Source organism: Bombus bifarius, unplaced genomic scaffold (assembly GCF_011952205.1).
Source record: "Bombus bifarius isolate JDL3187 unplaced genomic scaffold, Bbif_JDL3187 scf7180000008645_frag, whole genome shotgun sequence".
NCBI lineage: Eukaryota > Metazoa > Arthropoda > Insecta > Hymenoptera > Apidae > Bombus > Bombus bifarius.
This window is the reverse complement of record NW_022884768.1, coordinates 830-13,312: the sequence shown is the minus strand read 5'-3', so window position 1 is coordinate 13,312 and position 12,483 is coordinate 830. Positions and strand designations below refer to the sequence as shown.

Here is a 12,483-nt window from a genome sequence, read left to right as displayed (position 1 = left end):
CATTGATTTTATTATTAGTCTCGTTGGGTTTTCCCGTATCTGTTGTACGTACATTTCCATTATGCTCAGATTTTTAACATCGTCGTGCGAACATGTGCGTGCTCTAGCAATAAACATTCGTTTCGAAATTCGATAAATCGAAAGGAAAAATCAGGGACGAGAGCATGCTCTACTTGTGCCAGTTTCACCTCCGATTTTTCAAATTAGATTTCCAGAAACACGCTGGTCACAAGAAAACGAGCCTACCGGAACAGAGAATGTGCTAACCTGACCGGCCCTACCGACTTATAATTAATGAACAGACAAACCAGAAAGTATACTACCTATCCTACTTAGCGCTATAGTTAAAAAATAGAAAAACAGGCGCACTGACATACTCGCTCCACGGTTCTCACACAAACGTTCGAGCGCATAGAGGGCGTCGCGGGACGCCTCCAACACCCGAACTTAACACACAACATGCATGTTCTAAGGTACATACCTTTTTCCTGAAATCCACTGACGAACACTACTGACCACTGCGTAAAACGTGGTAAAACACGTCTGAAGAAATGATATCGTTAAAATGAATGTAAGTAAGCTTGGAATTATAATTGTAATTGACAGCAATGACGATTAAGAGCGTGGTTACACTTAATCGTGTGCATGAAATGATCAGAAATTGTGATTGTAATTAACAATAATTCAAACAAAATTCAAAGAAATGAAATACGATATATCACCTATTTACACGCTTCAACACCTTCTTTCTTTTTTCTTATATGTGAAGAAATTCTCATGAACACTGCGCTGCATTCTGGAGAATTAGTGGAGTAGTCTCAGACTCCTACCGACGAAAACTCCAGGGTGGCCTATCTACACGTTTGGCAGCAGTGCCCCGAGACCTCTTGGAAATTACTGTCGGTGCACTCCCCGCGTCTTCTCATTGAGCCAATCCTATGAACTAACTAACAAATTGTGGCGTTAGGGGTGACGATTGTGCCCCCCCCCCCAACAAGTAGGCCTACCCAAATTTCAATTAAAAGTAAGTGTGTTAAGAAGTTATAAATACCCTGCTTCGAGGAAAGTTTTTTCTTGTTGGCGCAGCGGCTCGTTCAGCGGGCCTTTTTAGCATTATTATAAAAAAAAACAGTGTCTGACTTTAATTTACTATGTTTCAAAGTTGAAAAATTGCGGGTCGTGTCGAACGATCTAAAGTGACCCAGCCCCGCCCCACGAAGCAAACCGTGAATTCGGGCGTTAATTCACAAATTAATACTAAATTGTTACAAATTAATAGTTTAAATTTTGTAAATTAATAGTTTAAGTGTTATAAACTAATAGCGCAAATGTTACAAACTGGTAATATAATTCATAAAAGTTCATTTCTTTTGATCTTCACGGTACCGTAGTTGAAACGGAAATGAGCTCGCGCGCGTGTCATGTGTTCCGTATATATGTCGGGTTATAATTGGAATTTTGGGCGCGTAACAACTCTTCACGTGAATTAGCCATTGTTTCACAAAGCCGAGATTATATTTACACGCATATACAAGACTATCAGAAAGCTTAACAAATAATAAGTCTAACGAATAATAAGTTTGACGAATAATAAAGTTAGTGAATAATAAATTGTACGAATAATAAGTTTAATGAACACTATTAACAATGTTTTTGGGTTCAAACGAATCCACGGTCAACGAGATAACTCTTTACTAAGCGTAAACTAATCTTAGACGCAAAACACGATTGTTGAAAATGCTCGATGTGTCACTCTCCAAGGCAATCGCACGAATGCCAGCCTCGTGGAGATTTTGCTCGCTGTACGATTGCATTTGTTTTTTATACCCATTTGGAAGCATCGAGAAGGTTCCAAACGCCGTTGCTAGGCAGTTTCTGCCTGGAGTTTGATCATTAATACAATGTATGTCCCATTGTATCGGCACCTCCGAGGCAACATCACACGTGGCTAGGCCCGCTCCCGAGGCCGCATGCCGCCACAACCAAATTGCTCGGAAAACCCATACAACCACTCCAGACCTCCGTTAGGCAAAACGTCCATCCCGTGACCGTGGCTACGTTCGGCGACCAATTGTCACCTCGAACCCAATCTCGCTATCACAAATCTCGAACAATTACAGCTATGATAAAATCTAGGCTAGAGTACTAGAGGATATTCCCAAAATTTCCAAGGAAAGGTTTCGGCTTTCCTTTCATCTCCGACATACATTTGTTGGTATACACTTAGCGAGCTGCCGACGATCGATCAAACAGAAAAGGTTTGCTGATACCATAAGAAGTGGTTTTTAAAAGTTATAAATTAATGTCTCAAATGTTTTAAAGTAATAGTTCAAAAGTTACAAATTAATAGTTTAAATGTTGTAAATTTATAGTGTAAATGTTGTAAATTAATAGTTTAAATATTGTAAATGGTTAGTTTAAATGTAAATTAATGGCTCAAATATTACAAATTAGAAGTTTAAATGTTGAAAATTAATAGTTTAAATGTTGTAAATTAATAATTTAAATGTTATAAATGAATGGTTTAAATGTTATAAATTAATAGTTTAAAAGTTATAAATTGATAGTTTAAAAAGTTATAAATTAATAGTAAATTGATACGCAATGGTGACACGAATCGGGAGAATACGTACGTCAAAAACGGGTATACATTTTTGCCCGTCAAATTGATACGCGTTGTCGATACGATACGAGGATACGCGATAAATGGTTACATAGCTCTCGTACTCACGTACGATTACTACCGTGTAAGAATACAAAAGAACGCAGGTGTTTCGCTTAGTTGAAAAGTAGAGGGGTTACCGACGACGGATATACGTAGTACATATGTACGTTTCTTCCACTGACTTCGTTCATGTCGTATACGATCTCTTGCTTGTAGTGGAAATAACGAAGATTATTTTTTCCCTCTATATTTTTGTGATATTTTCTTTGCAGTTTTTTAATGCAGGCAACATTATAGTTCGTATAAAAAAAATTAAAAACAGTGAGAAAGTGCGCGATTAAAATTTAGTGAAGAAGAAGTGAAAATGATCAATCATTGCGTTAAAGCCGATGGTATTATATATTATTATTATTATTATTATTATTATTATTATTATTATTGTAGTATAGTATAGTATAGTATTATAATTAAAAGAACATGGATGTGAAAACAGTGTAAAGAAGCTTAAGGAATCACGAATGAATTTCTCTTGAAAGCTCGGGTGTAAATTAAAATGAAACATCGTCGGGCCTAGTTTTGGTTGAAACGACTGCAAGATATTGATACACGGAGAAGTTACATTTTTCATTGATGTGTAAGTCACCGTTTGTAGAATTTATGTACGCTAATTTAGGTGCGGATGTGGAATGTTTTCTTATCCTTTAAACGAGATTTGCACGGTTTGTCCTATTTTAACTTTTCCTATAAAGTAATGTATATACTAAAAATAACATTTATCGACAGTAATGGCTTTACAATCTTAAATTTAGTACATACATAAATTCTTTTCTCATAATAATTCAACAAATAATACGAAATTGTTTTATAAAAACGATATTTATCTTTAAATTCATATCTCTTACAAGTAAATCTTATTTCCGGCTTTAAAGTATTATTGCTTACGTTGTATATACATATTAGTTTTTTCTTTAAATGAAAAACATGATCGTTTATGCACATATTATGAATATCATACATATACGTACGTACGTATGTATGTATATAATTGAATGTATAAATTTGAAATTGAGAATTTCTATTGTTAAGAAGTAACGTGTATGCAAAAACTAAAAGAAAACTAAAAAGGAAACATATTAAACATAGAAAATATTAAAGTATATCTTATAAACTGCATTAGATAATATGCTAATGCATTATGAAACAATTATGATAAGCAAGAAAATTGGAATTTACCATGGACCTACACAAATGTATCGTTTTTGTCATTCCCTTTTTAAATATAAACTTTGTAGTTTCTCCATGTAAATACCTTTTTAATCTTTCATTAGGACAGAGCATAATGTTTTATGAAATTAATAATCAGGAACTCAGAATCTAGTAATCGTTTAATTATTCTGTCTCGAATGTCTACTAATGTCGTGTTTCAGTGTGCATTCATCAAAATATTACAAATATTAATGCCCATTTTAGACACTATTTATAACTATTGTACACTTTTTTCACAATAACATCACTGTGCAACAAGATTACTTTAAGAATATGTGATAAATCATGGACATATCGAATTTTTATATCATATTCGTCCCGTTCATTTATGCGAAAAAACATTTCGAGCAATTATTGCTGATACAACGGTACAAGGTGACAGAATAAAGATTTGTAACTTTTAGATTAGATAGCACTCACCGAATGATGCCAAAAGATTCTAACAAAGATGGATGGAAAAAGTTAATATTTCCAAACATATAAACAATTTTTTCCTTCGGTTAAGGCGACTGGTTGTATCGCTTCGTGACATATCGTGCCATATGGAAATAACGGATTATCTTATCCATTCTTGTTAAAAAATTATCCGACAAAATTCCAGAGAGATCAGGTTGTCGAAAGAATTTTCGACTGAATTTATAATTTGATACAGTAATTTGAAAAAGTACTTGACTTTAAGCTTGTACAAGTGGTAGCAGTTTAAGAAAGCATTTATAGTTAGTTTACTGTAGCAGCTACTTCAGTATTTGATATAGAAGTTAATAGTTTTTCGCCAAATTACCAATAAGGTTTTAGTAACTAAGTATACTTTAAGATGCGACAGCGAATGTGTAAATGACCAAGTTCTATATGTCGGAGATGAAAGGAAAGCCGAAGCCCTTCCTTGGAAATTTTGGGAACATCCTCTAGTACCTTAGCCTAGATTTTATTATAGTTGTAATTGTTTAAGATTTGTAATAAGCGAGATTGGGTTCGAGGTGACAATCGGTCGCTGAACGTAGCCACGGTCACGGGATGGATGTTTTATCTAACGGAGGTCTGGAGTGGTTGTATGTGTTTTCCGAGAAGTGTGGTTGTGGCGGCATGCGGCCTCGAGAGCGGGCCGAGCCACGTGTGATGTTGCCTCGGAGGTGCCGATGCAATGGGACATACATTGTATTTAGTAATCAAAACTCCAGGCGGAAACTGCCTAGCAACGGCGTTTGGAACTTTCTCGATGCTTCCAACGAGTGTGCCTAGCAACGGCGTTTGGAACCTTCTCGATGCTTCCAAACGGGGATAGAAAACAAAATGCAATCGTACAGGGAGAAAAATCTCCACGAGGCTGGGATTCTTGCGATTGCCTTGGAGAGTGATACATCGAGCGTTTTCGAGGATCGCATTTGCGTCTAAGTTAGTTTCGCTTAGTAAGGAGTTATCCCGGTGACCGTGGATTCGTTTGAACTCAAACATTGCTAATAGTATTATTTAATTTAATTATTCGTAGATCGTATTATTTATTAGGCTTAGTGTTTGTTAGACTTATTATTAGTTGTACTTATTATTTGTTAAGCTTAGTGATAGACCTGTATATACGTGTAAATAAAATCTCGGCTTTGTGAAACGATGGCTAGTCCACATGAAGAGTCGTCGCGCGCCCACAATTCGAATCCTGATCCGACATCAGAAGTGGGATCAGTACCGTTTAAAGTGCTACAAGAGCAAATGGACCTTGTGCGCGAGTTAATTCAGACGCTAGCGCACAAAGCGGGGGAGCAACGACCGAGTACGGAATCTAAGGATGCAACGTTACCACGTTTTGACCCCGAAGGCGCGGGCGCCGATCCATCCGCGTGGTGCTCTCATGCTGATCTGATTTTGAAAGACCACCCGATGCAAGAGAGTGCGTTACTCTCCGCTCTAAATCGCGCCCTAAGGGGTTCTGCTGCGCATTGGCTTTCACAAATGGTACGCGGTGGAAAGCTTACCTGGCCAACGTTCAAGGAACAATTTCTTTCGCGTTTTGGTGGCAGAGAGACAGCCGCTTCGGCGTTAATAAGGATATCCAGAGAACGACCGTCGGAGACTGAATCTCCGGGAGCGTACGGTAGTCGCCTCCGCTCCATGCTGCAGATGAAGTTGCAAGATCTAACGATGCCCGAAGTGATCAATGCCTTCGCCCTTTATATGCTGAGTTCACAAGATCGCCGCTTTCGGCGACTAACGCTCGCGAATAATATCAGGACGGAGGACCAATTTCATGATGAAATGAGGATTCTCCCTTACAACGATCAGCCGACATTTTCGCCAAGAAATTCACTAACGGAACCTGAAGCCAAACGCAGCAGGCTATCAGTTCCTCGGATTAAGTGCTACCGCTGTGGTGCTCACGGGCATAGGAGAACGGAGTGTCGCCTGCAAACACAAACGGGGAAGGAGCAGGATATACGAAACCCGAAGGAAAAACGACCAGCCGCATCGTCGAAGGTGACCTGCTTCAAATGCCACGAGGAGGGACATATCGCGCCTAATTGCCCATCATCGCGGAAAAGAAACTACGATTCCATTGACGAACGCCGGATCGACTCCTGTGTAGTAGAAGCTCCGGCTGGTAGATTAAGCCATCTGGGTGAGTCGTATCCATTTTACTTTGATTCTGGGGCCGAGTGTTCGTTAATCAAAGAGTCCCTAGCCTCGAAATTTTCGGGTAAAAGAATAACCGATGTGGTAGTGATGCGGGGGATCGGGAATACTTGTGTTAAGAGTACACTTCAGATTTTGTCCACTGTTCGTATTAACGATCTTACATTGGAGATAGTTTTCCATGTCCTTGCTGACGATTACCTAAAATACGACATCATGATTGGTCGCGAGATTTTGAGCCAGGGATTCGACGTAAATATCGCGCAAGATAGCCTTGTTATTTGTAAAACAAAGGTCGTTAACGCTTGTGGTAAAGTCGCGGAAGATGCGGTCAACATTAACGAGGTTGACACTGATGTGATCGGTAACTATAAAGATCGATTAATCTCTGTTCTCGAACAATTTAAAGAATCATTCATTACGGGTTTCCCGCGTACTCGCGTCAGTACTGGCCAGTTGGAAATACGGCTAATCGATCCCAACGTCACCGTGCAGAGAAGCCCTTACAGGCTTAGCGTGGAAGAGCGAAGAATAGTACGCGAGAGGATAGACGAGTTAATTAAAGCACAAATTGTAAAACCTAGTAATTCGCCGTTCGCGAGCCCTATAATACTCGTGAAGAAGAAGGACGGCTCAGACAGATTGTGCGTAGATTTTCGAGCGCTGAATAAAAATACGGTCGCGGATCGGTATCCCTTACCCCTTATTGCTGACCAAATCGCGAGATTGCAGAGTGCGAGGTACTTCATTAGCCTGGACATGGCTAGCGGATTTCACCAGATCCCCATTCACCCTAACTCGACGGAATATACTGCGTTCGTTACCCCCGACGGTCAATACGAATACGTGACGATGCCGTTTGGGTTGAAAAATGCACCAGCCGTTTTCCAGAGAGCCATTTTCAAGGCCTTAGGCGACCTCGCTTATTCGTATGTCGTTGTTTATTTGGACGACGTTCTAATAATCGCCGACTCAATAGATCAAGCTCTAGAAAGGTTGCACACTGTACTAAACACTCTCGTAAACGCCGGATTTTCTTTCAATTTCGCTAAATGTTCTTTTCTGAAGACGTCGGTACTTTATTTGGGATATGTAATTCGTAACGGAGAAGTTCGTCCAAACCCGGGAAAAATACAAGCTTTGAATTCTTTACCTGCACCGTCGACCGTCACACAGCTTAGGCAGTTTATAGGTTTGGCCTCTTACTTCCGAAAATTCATTCCTAAATTTTCGCAAGTGATGAAACCCTTGTACGCACTCACTTCTAGTAACAAGCACATAACTTGGACGGACAGGCACGAAAAGATAAGACAACAGATAATTTCCGTTCTGACCGACGCGCCGGTGTTAACGATATTTGATCCCAATCGTCCCATAGAGCTACATACCGACGCTAGTTCGGAGGGGTATGGAGCTATTTTAATGCATAGAGTCGAAAAGGAAAACAGAGTCATCGAATATTATAGTAAAAGGACCAGTCCCGCGGAATCTAGGTATCATTCGTACGAACTGGAGACACTAGCAGTAGTAAGCGCCGTTAAGCATTTCCGACACTACTTACATGGACGGAAATTCTTAGTAGTTACGGACTGTAATTCTTTGAAAGCCTCCAGCAACAAAGTAAACTTAAACGACCGGGTTTATAGGTGGTGGGCTTATTTGCAAACATTCGATTTTGACATCATGTATCGAGAGGGTAAACGAATGGCCCACGTAGATTTCTTTTCGCGAAACCCCGTAGACTTGAATCGCCGTATGATAGACAAGGTCGCAGAGAAAGAGATTAATCTGGCCGAGATCTCCGAAGACTGGCTATTAGCGGAACAACGTCGCGATCCGCAAATCTCCGAAATCGTTAATAAATTACAGAACGAAGAGCTCGCGGAAGATATCGCGAATACCTACGAACTGCGATCCGGTACACTTTACCGTAAAGTACAACGAAAGGGCAGAACCCTTTGCTTACCCATTGTTCCGAGAGGTTTTAGATGGTCCGTCATCAACCATGTGCATCAGTCAATTATGCACTTAGGATGGGATAAAACGCTCGAGAAGCTCTATGAGTATTATTGGTTCGAGGGAATGGCGAAGTATGTTCGCAAGTTTGTCGAGAACTGCCATGCTTGTAGAGTTTCGAAGGCTAGTTCAGGTAAAATACAGGCTGAACTGCATCCTATACCTAAGACCGGCATACCGTGGCATACGGTGCATATGGACATAACGGGCAAGCTGAGTGGCAAGAATGACTCGAAAGAGTATGTCGTCGTCTTGATCGATGCCTTTACGAAATTCGTGCACTTATATCACACACGCAAATTGGATTCGCTCAGCGTTATCCAGGCACTTAAGTCCGCCGTGTTTTTGTTCGGTAGTCCCTGTCGGATAATAGCAGATCAGGGTAGATGTTTCACGGGCCGGGAATTTCAAGAATTCTGTGCAAGCAAACAAATCAAAGTTCATTTGATCGCGACCGGTGCAAGTAGGGCCAATGGGCAAGTAGAACGTGTTATGAGCACGTTAAAAAATATGTTCACAACGGTAGAAACGACCGGGCGTTCATGGCAAGACGCGATCGGGGAGATGCAATTGGCTTTGAATTGCACCATCAACCGCGTAACCAAATCGAGTCCTTTAGAGTTATTGATTGGTAGAGCAGCAAGACCGTATGACTTATTACTACCTGATAACATTGAGGAAAAAGAAATAGATATCTCCAGTGTAAGACAACAGGCAATAAAAGAGATGGAAACTAGTGCTAGGTATGACAAAGAGAGATTCGATAAAACCAAAGCTAAAGTAGTTAGGTTTAATCCTGGTGATTTGGTACTACGCCAAAATGAAGAAAGGAACCAGACAAAATTGGATCCAAAATTCAGGGGTCCGTTTGTGATATCGGAGGTCCTGGAAGGAGACCGATATACCTTGAAAACACTGGATGGGAAAAGGTCATACAAGTACAGTCATGACAGGTTAAGGAAAATGCCGGATAGTCGCATTCCTGCGGAGTTGGATGTCTGTTGTGATGACGAGAACAGTGACCATGGCGATGTGAGTACCCCGATCCCAGAGGATCGTAGAATTATATGAGCCCAGGTGCGGCCATGGGACGGAGTTCAGTGCGGTCAGGCACTGGGAGTGACGATGTCACGAAGCTGGGAGCCGGTTTAGTACCGACAGCGACGATGCCACGAAGCTGGGAGCCGGTTTAGTACCGACAGCGACGATGTCACGAAGCTGGGAGCCGGTTTAGTACCGACAGCGACGATGTCACGAAGCTGGGAGCCGGTTTAGTACCGACAGCGACGATGTCACGAAGCTGGGAGCCGGTTTAGTACCGACAGCGACGATGTCACGAAGCTGGGAGCCGGTTTAGTACCGACAGCGACGATGTCACGAAGCTGGGAGCCGGTTTAGTACCGACAGCGACGATGTCACGAAGCTGGGAGCCGGTTTAGTACCGACAGCGACGATGTCACGAAGCTCTAGTACCGACAGCGACGATGTTGGAGCTGGTGGCTCTAGTACCGACAGCGACGATGTCACGAAGCTGGAGCTGGTCTAGTACCGACAGTGACAATGTCACGAGGCTGGAGGCGGTCTAGTGTTGACAGCGATCGTGTTACGAAGCTGGTTATGTAACGAACTTTGAGAGTATGTGCGATTCGAAGGATGAGACCCATTTGGGTGTGAAATCGAGAATGGTCCGTCATGTCATTACGACCCGACTGAAAGCACGCAGAATGCAACTGGCACTTTGAATGCTAATCACAATGACACTAATCTTGTTTCCTTTTGTTTTGTTGACGAAGGTACACCCGAGGACGTGTGATAGTCAGGATGGCCGTGTCGGAGATGAAAGGAAAGCCGAAGCCCTTCCTTGGAAATTTTGGGAACATCCTCTAGTACCTTAGCCTAGATTTTATTATAGTTGTAATTGTTTAAGATTTGTAATAAGCGAGATTGGGTTCGAGGTGACAATCGGTCGCTGAACGTAGCCACGGTCACGGGATGGATGTTTTATCTAACGGAGGTCTGGAGTGGTTGTATGTGTTTTCCGAGAAGTGTGGTTGTGGCGGCATGCGGCCTCGAGAGCGGGCCGAGCCACGTGTGATGTTGCCTCGGAGGTGCCGATGCAATGGGACATACATTGTATTTAGTAATCAAAACTCCAGGCGGAAACTGCCTAGCAACGGCGTTTGGAACTCTCTCGATGCTTCCAACGAGTGTGCCTAGCAACGGCGTTTGGAACCTTCTCGATGCTTCCAAACGGGGATAGAAAACAAAATGCAATCGTACAGGGAGAAAAATCTCCACGAGGCTGGGATTCTTGCGATTGCCTTGGAGAGTGATACATCGAGCGTTTTCGAGGATCGCATTTGCGTCTAAGTTAGTTTCGCTTAGTAAGGAGTTATCCCGGTGACCGTGGATTCGTTTGAACTCAAACATTGCTAATAGTATTATTTAATTTAATTATTCGTAGATCGTATTATTTATTAGGCTTAGTGTTTGTTAGACTTATTATTAGTTGTACTTATTATTTGTTAAGCTTAGTGATAGACCTGTATATACGTGTAAATAAAATCTCGGCTTTGTGAAACGATGGCTAGTCCACATGAAGAGTCGTCGCGCGCCCACAATTCGAATCCTGATCCGACATATATATTCATCCATAAAAACAAAACACTTCGTACTCGTACGGTATCGTAAAGCATGTTAAATGTTGGCAAAAAACGTCGTCTTCTATAATTCTCGTTATATCTTTATATACGTTATGTAATATCGTTTGAATGTTTGCTGTTCTATTCCATTATTCGAGGGTCAGCGCGATTCATCGAATTTCACGATTGTTCGTTTAGGAATAGTTCAGGAATAATAGAAAGTTTTACGCGTCACGCATGCCAAACTGTTATTAGCTCCGTTTAATCAACTCGCAAATTCGATTAATAAACAATTTATAGGACACGAAATTTTCTGTAGATTGTTTGTTATTTGCAAAGTTTAACAAAAGAAAAGTTAACAAGCACGAAAGGTTTGCATAATTTGATTAATTTTCAGTTTGATAGTTTAAGTACTTTGATCTTAGTTTGACTCTTGCACGATAATTTATTAACTGATAATGTTAGTGAATCGGTAAACTACAAATTATAGATTATAAGTATCAATTTTATTTTACTTTGCTTTTTTTGTCCAAAAGGATAATCAGATGGCTTGTAACTTGTAAAATTTCATTTCGTTGAAATACTTTCCCTCGTCTGTTGTATATAAAATTCCAGCATATAATAATGCAATTTGCAGTTTTCTTCGAAGACCGTATGTCACGTGAAATAACCAGGACATGCTTGAAGGAAGCTCGAGTTCAAGGTTTCGGCAACGGTAACGACATCGATACAAAGAAAGAAGAGAAAGTTTCATTCGTTGAAATAAATCTCTCGAGCTACTATAAACCTTGAAACCTCAAAAGGAAAGCATTGAAAAAATAGCACGAAATTTTTAGCAAATCTTTTGATTCTCGTGCGCTGCATCATGAGAATCGAAACCAAGTATCCGCCGTTGATCTTAATACTATTGCCAGCAGTCGCGGGTTCTTTCGTGGACCTGTTGCGAAACATGCTTCAATCAGGAAGGGTAAGTCCTTTCGCTAAGGCCCACTAAAACACTTGAATAATCCTCCTCCTACAAAATTAATTTTTTAAATTAATTTTAATTACAAAATTGTAGAAATATCGTGCCTTTACGAGGTTTTTTTTTATAATTAATAAACATCAATTACGCTCTCACTTTATAAATAATGGGATATCCCGGTCCTCTTGCGCTTTATCAGTTATTCATGATAATGGTATATTAATAACGAATGACAAGTTATAGGTTATAAATTTTAATTGCTCAATTTTTGGACTTGATATCGAATAGAACAATCAGCTGGTAATTTA

At 40.5% G+C, this 12,483-nt stretch overlaps 1 long non-coding RNA gene across 1 annotated transcript; it reads left to right on the top strand.

Annotated features, from left to right (window-relative positions):
• The first annotated feature begins 2,797 nt into the window (after window positions 1-2,797).
• On the top strand, window positions 2,798-12,210 carry LOC117213297. Its single transcript, XR_004488623.1, has 3 exons — window positions 2,798-3,057; window positions 3,159-3,299; window positions 11,849-12,210. It is a non-coding gene; the product is annotated as an uncharacterized LOC117213297 (long non-coding RNA).
• The last annotated feature ends 273 nt before the right edge of the window (window positions 12,211-12,483 follow it).